Raw genomic sequence first — 10,013 nt, 5'->3', positions numbered from 1 at the left:
TCTCAGCATCAGTTTTTTTTCCCCCATTTATAAAAAGAAGCTTATTAATAGGACAGTCCACATACTGGGAGAATTAGAGTAGGTATGTATAAAGCAAATGGCATAATGCTTGGCACACAGTAAGTGCTTTATAAGTTCTAGCTCTTATTATAAAAATACTGTAATTATTACCCAATCAGACCTAACACCATTCTAATAGACGGGTAGTGATATCTGGAAATTTTCATTTTCATTATTAGGGTTTTGTTTCACAACTTTATTGAGGTATAATTGCTGTATAATTAGCTGTGCATATTTAAGTGTGTAATTTGATGAGTTTTTATGTATGTCTATACCTGTGAGCTATATACCATTATCACCACTATTAAGATAACATATTTATCACCTCCCCACACAAAAAAATTTTATTGAGCCTCTTTGTAATTCGTTGCCCATGTTCCCTGGTGATATTTCATCTGCTTTCTGTCACTATAGATTAGTTTGTATTTTCTAGAATTTTATGCAGATAGAATCTTGAAAGTATGCACTGTTGTTTGGATTTTTTTCATTCAGCAAAATTGTTTTGAAATTCATCCAGTTTTTTTTTGTGTGCATCAATAGTTCATTCCTTTGTATTCTGATAGACCCATTTGTGGATATACTGCAATTAGTTCATCCACCTACCTGTTGATGGACATTTGGGTTGTTCCCAATTTGGGGTGATAACAAATAAAGCTGCTGTGAACATTCACGTACAGATCTTTGTGTTGTCATGTGCTTTCATTTTTTTTGGGTAAATAACTAGGAGTAGAATCCCTGGATCATACAGTAAATATATGTTAAAAATTTTTCCGAAGTGCTTTTACTATTTTACACCTCTACCAGCAGTGGGTAAGTTTTAGTTGCTCCATGTGGAGCAACTAAAACTTACCCACTGCTGGTAGAGGTGTAAAATAGTAAAAGCACTGGTATCAGTCTTTTAAATTTTGGTCATTCTAATAGTATGTATTCTTTGTGGTTTTGATTTGCATTTTCCTAATGACTAAAGATTTTGGGTACCTTTTTATGGGCTTATTTACCATCTATCTTCTTTGGATAAGTGTCTGTTTATATCTTTTGCCATTTTTGTTGGGTTATTTGTGTTATTGACTTTGTATAATTTTTTACATATTCTGGATATGAGTTTGTTGGAGACACGTGTTCATGAGGGATAGTTTTTCTTTCTTATAAGGTCTGTTTTGCCATGATGGTAATGCTCATCCCATAGAATGAGTTGGGGTGCTTTCCCTCTTTCAGCTTTCTTTGAGAGGCTTGTATAGAGTTTATATTATCTTCCTTACATTTTTGGTAAAATCACTAGTGAAGACATCTGGGCCAGGAGTTTTCTTTGTGGGAAGATTTTAAAAGACAGATGCAAGCCTTTTGCAGCCAACGTAGAAGCGCCAATGGTCAAAATGAAGTTCAATCTCTTTGTGACTTCTGACTGGATCAAGAACTGTAAGAGTCATTTCAGTGCGCCTTTCCACATTTGCAGGAAGATTATGTCTTCTCTTTCCGAAGAACTGAGAGAGAAGTACTACAGTGTTCAATCCATGCCCATCCGAAAGGATGATAAAGTTCAGGTTGCTCAAGGACATTACAAAGGGCAGCAAATTGGCAAAGTAGTCTAGGTCTAGAGAACGAAATACGTCATCTACATTAAACGAGTGCAGCAGGAGAAAGCTAACGGTACAGCTGTTCATGTGGGCATTTACCCTAGCAAGGTGGTTATCACTAGACTAAAACTGGACAAAGACTTTGCAAAGACCCTTGAATGGAAAGCCAAATCTCACCAAGTAGGAAAGGAAAAGGGTAAATACAAGGAAGACACAATTAAGAAGATGCAGGAATAAAGTAATCCTATATTCAACTCTCATTAAAAACTTACAAAAACCAAAAACATTCAATATTTATTTTCTTTTGTGAATCCTCATCCAAGGATACTTTTCCATTGATTTTTAGAGAGATTGGAAGGAACACGGGGAGACAGAAATAGAAACATCAATGTGAGAGAGACACATTGATTAGTTGCCTTCCACACTGCCCGGCTCGGGCTGGGGATTGAGCCTGCAACTGAGATACTGGAATTGAATCTGAGACTCTTCAGTCCTCGTGCTATGTATGCACTTAGCCAAACTGTGTAGGGCAGTGAGGGACAACCTTTTGAGCTTGGTGTGTCAAACTTCGCCAAAAAACTGAGCATAACTCGGGTAGTGTGTCACTTTGAGGAAAAAACATTATTTCGCAAATGTTTCATCCTCAGGAGCAGCAAATGTCAGTGCTGACACGCGTGTCATAGGTTCGCCATCACTGGTCTAGGGCAAGACAGTCAATATTTTTAATAGATACAGGGCTCTTTTGATTATCTCTTTCTTCTTAAGCAAACTTTGGTAATTTGTCTTTTAAGAAATTTGTCCAATTTATCTAAGTTGTTGAATTTATTGGCATAAGTTCATAATCTTATCCTTTTTTTGATGTCTTTAGGATCTCTAGTATGTCTCTTGTCTTATGCCTGATATTGGCAATTTGTGTTTTCCTCATTTGTTCTTGATCAATTTGGCCAGAGGATTATTAGTATTACTGATGTTCTCAAAGACCCAGCTTCTGGTTTCATTGATTTCCTCTAACATTTTACTGTTTTTTATTGATTTCTACTCTGATGTTTAGCATGCCCCTTCTGCTTACTTTGGGTTTATTTTGCTCTTCTTTATTTATTTTCATAGAGTAGAAGCTTATGTCATTGATTTGAGACCTTTCTTCTTTCCTAATATGGGCATTTAATGCTATAAAATGTTCTAAGTACTACTTTAGCTGCATCCCACAAATTTTGAAATGTCATGTTTTCATTTTCATTCAGTTCAAATTTCCTGTTTGATTTCTGCTTTGACCACTAAGTTCTCAGAAAGTGTTGTTTAGATTCTAACAACAAATTTGGGGGTTTAAGATATCTTTTATTAATTTATAATTTAATTGTCAGAGAAAACACTTTGTATGATTTCAGTTCTTTTAATTTTATTGAAATTTGTTTTATGGCCCAGAATATAGTCTAAGGAAAATATATGTTTATTAGAAATGGCTGTACCACTTAGCATTCCCATTAGCACTGTTTGAGTGTTCCAGTTGTTGGTATTCTTGTCAGCACAGATTGGCCGCCTCCTGCGCACCCCACACTGGGGAAGGCTGCAACTTGGGCGTGGGCCCCTATTGGGAATCGAACCGCAATCCCTGGTGCACAGGTTGACCAAGCTGTATTGTCTTTTTCAAAAAATAACTATGTATTGTAGTTGTAGTTATATCTTATTTTGGTTTTAATTTGCATTATTGGGTTTTTAATGTTTTATAAAATAATTTAAACTTGAATAAAAGTTAAGAATTGTGGAGTGTTTTTCTTTTTTTAAATATAGTTTTATTGATTTCAGAGAGGAGGGGAGAGAGGGAGAAGGAGAGAGAGATAGAAACAGTGATTGGAGGGAATCATTGATCGGCTGCCTCCTGTACCCTCCTGCACACGCAGGGATCGAGCCTGCAACCCTGGCATGTGCCATGACTGGGAATTGAACTGTGACCTCCTGATTCATAGGTCAAGGCTCAACCACTGAGCCAAGCCAGCCGGGCAAGTGTTTCCTTTTTTTCCAGTAGAGGACAGAAAGCTTGGAGGGATTGGTAGTGTAGTTCATTATTTGTTTGCTACATACATGCTACTTTACTATTTCCCAAAAGTTTGAATATTTATTTGCTTTTTAATACAGTTGTTCATATGAAAAATAATAATAAAATAATAATACAAGAATAAACTGTGTTTTGTGTACTCACAACTGTAAACCCACTTTTACCCCACCCTGTATTGACATTGACATCTGTAAAAGCTTTGTTAGGATTTTAGTAACTTGTAGGTTATGGGTAGACAAGGATAAGGTGATTTAAATGGTATTTCCAGTGACTCTTTATTGTGATAATATATGCCTGTAATAGTTCATTGTCTGTATATACCACTTTTTTTTTTTTTTAAAGCTATCCATCCACCTATGGACTTGGGGGTGTTAGATTTGCTTCCATCTTTTTTATTATTGTGAATAATATTGCTATGAACATGGGTGTTCATATATCTGTTCAAGTCCCTGCTTTCATTTCTTTTGGATGTATATCCAGTAGTAGAATTGCTGTATCATATGGTAATTTTATTTCTAATGTTTTGAAAAAAATTCCATGCTGATTTCCCAGTGGTTGTACTGTTTTACATTCCCACCAGCAATGAACAGGTGTTGTTACCACAAGGGGGTGAGGATGGGTGAGATGCAAGAAAAAAATTATATGAACTGTAAAAAAGTTAATTTCTTTTTGTTTTTAAAAACTGATTATTTTTAGAACGTTCTTATTAAAAAATTGAAATATGGGACTTAGGTGTTGAGGGTTTGGAAGGAAAAATCCATTGATTGGAGTGCATTTAGAAGGAGGTAAAGAGAAAACTAAAAAAAAAAAAGTGTAGAAGCAGAATGATCATCATAAAAGGGTGGTTTTAAAGGTTATTGTGAAGCTATTATCCATAGGTAGTAGTTTTTGATGAAATAGAGTCTTAAGGAAAAGGAAGTTAAGTAACCTTTTTGCTCAAGAAAAGAATTATTTTTGTTCCTTAGGCTTTTTACTGATTTCGAGGTGTTTTTTTTTTTTTTTACCTCATGCTATCTTCTTGATATCCTTCATCATCATATTAAAACTCTTAGTGTGTGCAAGTGGCTCTTAAGGGATTAAAATCCTGATTCATCTTTACTGTTTTTTGGTCTGAAAGGGAGCTTGATCAGGGCTCTTTACTAAAGTACTGAGTTTGCGAAAATTTTTTTGAATACAATAGGATTTTCACTTTCTGCTCTGTTATATATTAACTGGGTCATGTTTAAGAGTTCATTTTTACAATGATTTTGAAGATTTAACAGCCATTGATAATGAAGAACCCTAGTACCTCTTAAATAATTGTAATTTGTGTTTAGGTGAGAAAAACAAGCACTGTAATTCTCCAAAAATGTGGTGTTTATAAGTAAAGCACAAAAGAAATGTGAGTTTATTTAAATTATTTAAACGTGGGACATTATGTAAGATATATTAATCAGAATATCAAATGTGCATATCACTTTTAATTTGAGGTAGAGTTGAGAAGACAGTTGTCTAATAAGAAGCATTTAAATCAAGTACTTAAAATCCAAATGGGGGAGTTTGAAGGGTCAATATGGCACTAGAAGATGCTCCAGGCTCATCTTGTATATTTCTTTCCCCAGTACTAGAATCAGCCATTTTACCAAAGAGCCTTGGTTCCTTTATGTGGAGAATGGTATTAGAAACCAAATCTGGGTGCTATGTGTGCTTGTTGCCTCTAGGCTGTCATTTTTACAGACAGCAAGGAACAGTGTGTACTAAGAAGTATATGGATGTTGCCGGAAAGAGGACCTAGCCCTTGGTGGGTCTGCCTAGGGCCGGCTGGTCGTATGTGGGTTCTTGACTTCGTGCAGGAAAAATTTCACAACATGAGTCCAGGTGACTATGAGGGAATGTTTATTAAAGCTGGTGACAGTAAAACAAGAAGGGGCTTAGCCTAGAAGAAGCAATAGGAGAGCCGAGATTGGGCGGCCTTAGCTCTCTGGGAAGTCAGAGAAAAGGGGGCCTTGGGCACAGCTTCAGGGGTGGGCCTGCCGCTGCCCATTGCTCTCCTGGTTGTAAGTCTCTTGGGGTCCCTTAGCGTTTAGAAGATGCCTGTGGGGGAAGAGGGGAAAGGAAATGGTATGGGCTGCTTCCCCAAGAGAGTGAGTACTGAGTCCTTTGTCTTGAGGCTTTCATCTCTTTCTTGCAGGTGGGAGGGAATCTTAGGGGTGTTCTCAAGGGAGGGTTTCAGCAGAATATTCATTAGTTTTCTAAGTGTGATTCTCCAGGGCCCTGATCTCCACCAATTGGTCACTGTTAGGGCAAGGGGTCCTTAGTCATTGCAGCTGGTCCTGGTATCGCTCATCTAGTTTTGCTGTTTTTCTGGGTTTGTGGCTGAAATACAATTGAGGCCTAGATGTTATTTCTAGGGAGATGACCTTCTCTATATGCTGTAAATTGCTCTGCCAGTTAGTTCAGCTCTCTGTCTCAGTTTTCCTATTCCACATGTCTTGGCTTATTGAACTATCTCATAGACAAGTTTCTGTAATTTTTATAAGGTAATCACCTGTATCTGTGGTAAACTGAAAATGGGTTCATTGATTTCATACTGATGTCTCCAAGTCTAATCCAATAACACATGGATTACTCTAGCCTTTCTCTCCTTGCTTGTCTATAAATTTTCACTCCAGCATTGAGAAATCTGGTTCCTGCTACACACATTCCATTTACTTCATTATTCAGCTCCAGTATATATGTATAGCAGTGTCAGAATTTTTAATTCACACTTGTTTGGGACACATTTTTATTTACTGCAACACAGTACTTAAGAGCAGTCCCTTTGCCTATATTCTTATACACCCCACTTATTTCCAATATTAGTTAGGTCAGCATCTTTCCCTTCCTCCTCCCCTTCAGGGAGATCAATCTATATATTTGTAATACTGCTCGACTAGCATGTCTGCATTCCATCCTGGGATTCCCCTGACCTCGTAACGGTTTTTAAAAATTTTGTATACATTGAAGTTCAGACTTTGTGTTGTAATGATTAATTGGGTATGAAAGACTCCCTCTTCTCCTCCCACTTCCAATAATCACTGTCTCTATAGTTTTGACTTTTGCAGAATGCTATATACTGTATTTTCCGGCGTATAAGACGACTGGGCGTATAAGATTTTCCTGGGTTAAAAAGTAGTCTTATAAGCCGGAAAATACGGTAATTGTAACAGGAACGATGGAACAGAGGATGGGGATTGTTTCAGAAAAGGTACAGTATTTTCCGGCGTATAAATGACTTTTTAACCCAGGAAAATCTTATACGCCCAGTCGTCTTATACTCTGGAAAAAACGGTAATTAAAATTCCAAATTTGGCTCTTTCAAACTGACTTCTTTTACTTAGCAAAATATATCTAAGCTTTATTTGTGTCTGTTCTTGACTTGATAGCGCATTTCTTTTTATCACTGAATAATATTCCATTACAGTTTATCCTTTCTCCTATTGTAGGACATCTTGGTTGCTTTTAGTTTTTAGAAGTTGCTATAAACATTTGCTGTAGAACTTTTCATGGAAATAAGTTTTCAATTCATTTGGTTAAATACCCAGGAGTGTGATGGTATGTATGGTAAGACCATATTTAGCTTTGTAAGAAACTGCTAAACTGTCTTCCACAGCGGCTGTACCATTTTGCATTTCTACCAGCAATGAATAAAAGTTCCTGTTGCTCTATATCCTCACCAGCATTTGGTGTTTTCAGTTTTTTAAAATTTTATTTTGGCCATTCTAATGGGTATGTAATGGTATCTTGTTTTAATTTGCAAATTCTTAATGACATGATGTTGATATTTTTTCACGTGCTTACTTGCCATGTTTTCTTTCATGATGTGTTTTCTCAGATCCTTTTTTCCATGTAAAAATTTTGGTTCATTTTTTGTTGAGTTTTAAGAGTTCTTTGCATATTTTGGTTACAAGTCCTCCATCAGAGGTCTTTTGCAAATATTTTCTCTTTCTGTGGTTGGTTTTCATTCTCTTAGTGTCTTTCACAGATCAGAAGTTTTAAATTTCAATAAATTTCTACGTAATATTTTCTTCATGGATCATGCATTTGGTGGGTATATTTAAAAATTCATTGCTGACTCTAAGGTCATATTTTTTCCTTTTTAAATTGGAATATTTTCTCCATTCTTGTATCCAAGAAAAAGTCATGCTCACTCATTTCTGACTAAGAAAGACTTCATGGCACAAATATTCCTAAAATACCTATTGCACATGTCATTTTTATTAAAATATGCTTGCTTCCCCAAACACTTTTTTTGGTTGTTTTCTCTTTTTTGTTTCAGATTTAAATCTTGGTTTTGAGTTCCCTTTACTGGTTTACACTTGACTGTGTTCTCTGCTGCTTTCCAGTTACCCGATCATGTCCTGTATCCTTTCTGCTATTCCATTTTTGCTATTTCTTTATGGCCAGAATAGTTTCTAATATTAATTATTTTATTTTCCTTTATTTCTTTAGGCCTAAAGAAATGCCTTATGTATCTTTTTATTCTTAGAAAACAGGGATCATGCATTAAGAAAAAGACTCTTAAGGGCCCTAGAATGGCTGGCCTATCATGTCTTGTTAACTGTACAATTTACAGAATTATTTGGTGGAGTAATTTCTTTCACTGGAATTGTTCTTAACATTTTTGTTTTGCTCATTAAGCTTAATTGATTTCTTTATCAGAGGCCTGTTCAGGGATTTTTCATTTTAAACAAGTACTTCTAAAACTGCTTGGAGGACTTAGTATCAAGAATCAGTGTTTAAATTGTGGTATTTTTAAGTTGGTTAACGTTTACATGTGAGGCTGTGTTAACATTTTATTGTTCATAGTATTAGAATTGCTAAATAGGCTATACCTATATATGGGACTTAAATTGTAAACTTATTAATTATGGGTACATTTACTATGTTTTTCTTAAGATGTTGTTTACTTTTTTGATATAATTAGTAAGGATACCATACTGAGAGATATAGTTGACTAAGTGGATGTCCTGGAGGAGGAAGATAATCTTTGCTGAGCTGTGTAATTTGTGGAGGAAAATGAGAAAAATTGGCAGACAGAAAGGAGGAGACTAGTAGATTTTAAAATATCACAATAGAAAGTTCTGAATCTGACTTGGAGGAAGAGAAGTAAAAGATATAAGCAGTTGTATGTTTGTATGTCTGTTCTTGTTGAAAAAGGAGGAAGAGAGGTGTGCAAAGCCTACATATGTATTTTTGAAACTGCAAAGAAAAGCGGTTGGTACTGGGCAGTAGCTATGCAAAAACGTTACTTGTACTGGCTAGGTACTTAGTTGTAAGTGTGTCTGTGTGTGTGTGTGTGTGAGATGAATATGGATGCAGGAGTGTGATGATGAGTACAGAATATATTTTAATTAGAGGAGTGTTTTGCTCAGTGGGTGCTGTAGTTGAGTAAGATTCTAACCAAAAATACTTGAGGATAACAGGATAAACAGTGCTCAACCTAATTTAAAGAGAAGAATCCACAAGTTTGGGGAATGGATGAAGAAACAAGCCAAAACTAAATGTTTTAATAATACAGCTTATGTTTTTAAAAGTACATAAGTTATTCACACATTTGCAGGTAATTTTCACTGAGATCTAAGTTTTTAGAGCTACCCCATAATTATTTTAATTTTCTTTGACTCCATAGTATATAATAAGGCTTTTATTTTTATTTTATATAACTTTTCCTAGACCTTGGATTGTAATACACAATTTCTGCTATGTGATTTTCTAGAAGTTTGTAATTTTACTAGAGGCCCAATGCACGAAATTTGTGCAAGAGTAGGCCTTCCTTCCCCCGGCTGTCGCCACCAGCTTCCCTCTGGTACCTGAGACCCAGGCTTCCCTCTGGCTGCTGGCAGGCACCTGGGACTTGGGCTTCTCTTGCAGCCCTGGCTTCGTCCGGAAGGTCGTCTGGAATGACGTCTGGTCTAATTATGCTTTTATAGATTAGTCTCTTTTAGGGGCTTCCCAGTTTCATTCCCCATCTTCCATCCCAGTATTACCTAGAAATCTATCTCAGCTCCTGTTCTCTTATTACATTGTGCCCACTTTTGCTCATGCCATCTGCCTTGATATCTAACTATCTTTTTTTGCATAGTATTTTGACTACTTCTTTGTCTTCCTTGTCCTCAAAATTCTCATTGCCTTTAACTAAAACTATAGATTGGATGTCTCATGTTGAATGTGGTTAAATTGACTTCTTTATCTTTCTTCCTAACACTTCCTTCATACTTATCTTCTAGTTACTGGGAAGGTGTAGATATAAAACCTGGCAGTAAAAGAGGTGGAACATAGACTGGCCTTTAACCCAGTATTGCTTC

The 10,013-nt window shown here is 36.1% G+C and overlaps 1 protein-coding gene and 1 pseudogene across 2 annotated transcripts in view; both read left to right on the top strand.

The window, feature by feature from the left end:
- ARHGAP12 (Rho GTPase activating protein 12) overlaps positions 1 to 10,013 on the top strand; it is a 172,480-nt gene that overhangs the window by 9,392 nt on the left and 153,075 nt on the right. The window lies entirely within an intron of this gene.
- Positions 1,383 to 1,871, top strand: LOC129149184 (60S ribosomal protein L26-like; annotated as a pseudogene).

This window comes from Eptesicus fuscus, chromosome 5, assembly GCF_027574615.1.
Source record: "Eptesicus fuscus isolate TK198812 chromosome 5, DD_ASM_mEF_20220401, whole genome shotgun sequence".
NCBI classification, from domain to species: domain Eukaryota; kingdom Metazoa; phylum Chordata; class Mammalia; order Chiroptera; family Vespertilionidae; genus Eptesicus; species Eptesicus fuscus.
Note: the sequence above shows the minus strand (reverse complement) of the source record. Positions and strands in the feature narration are given on the sequence as shown.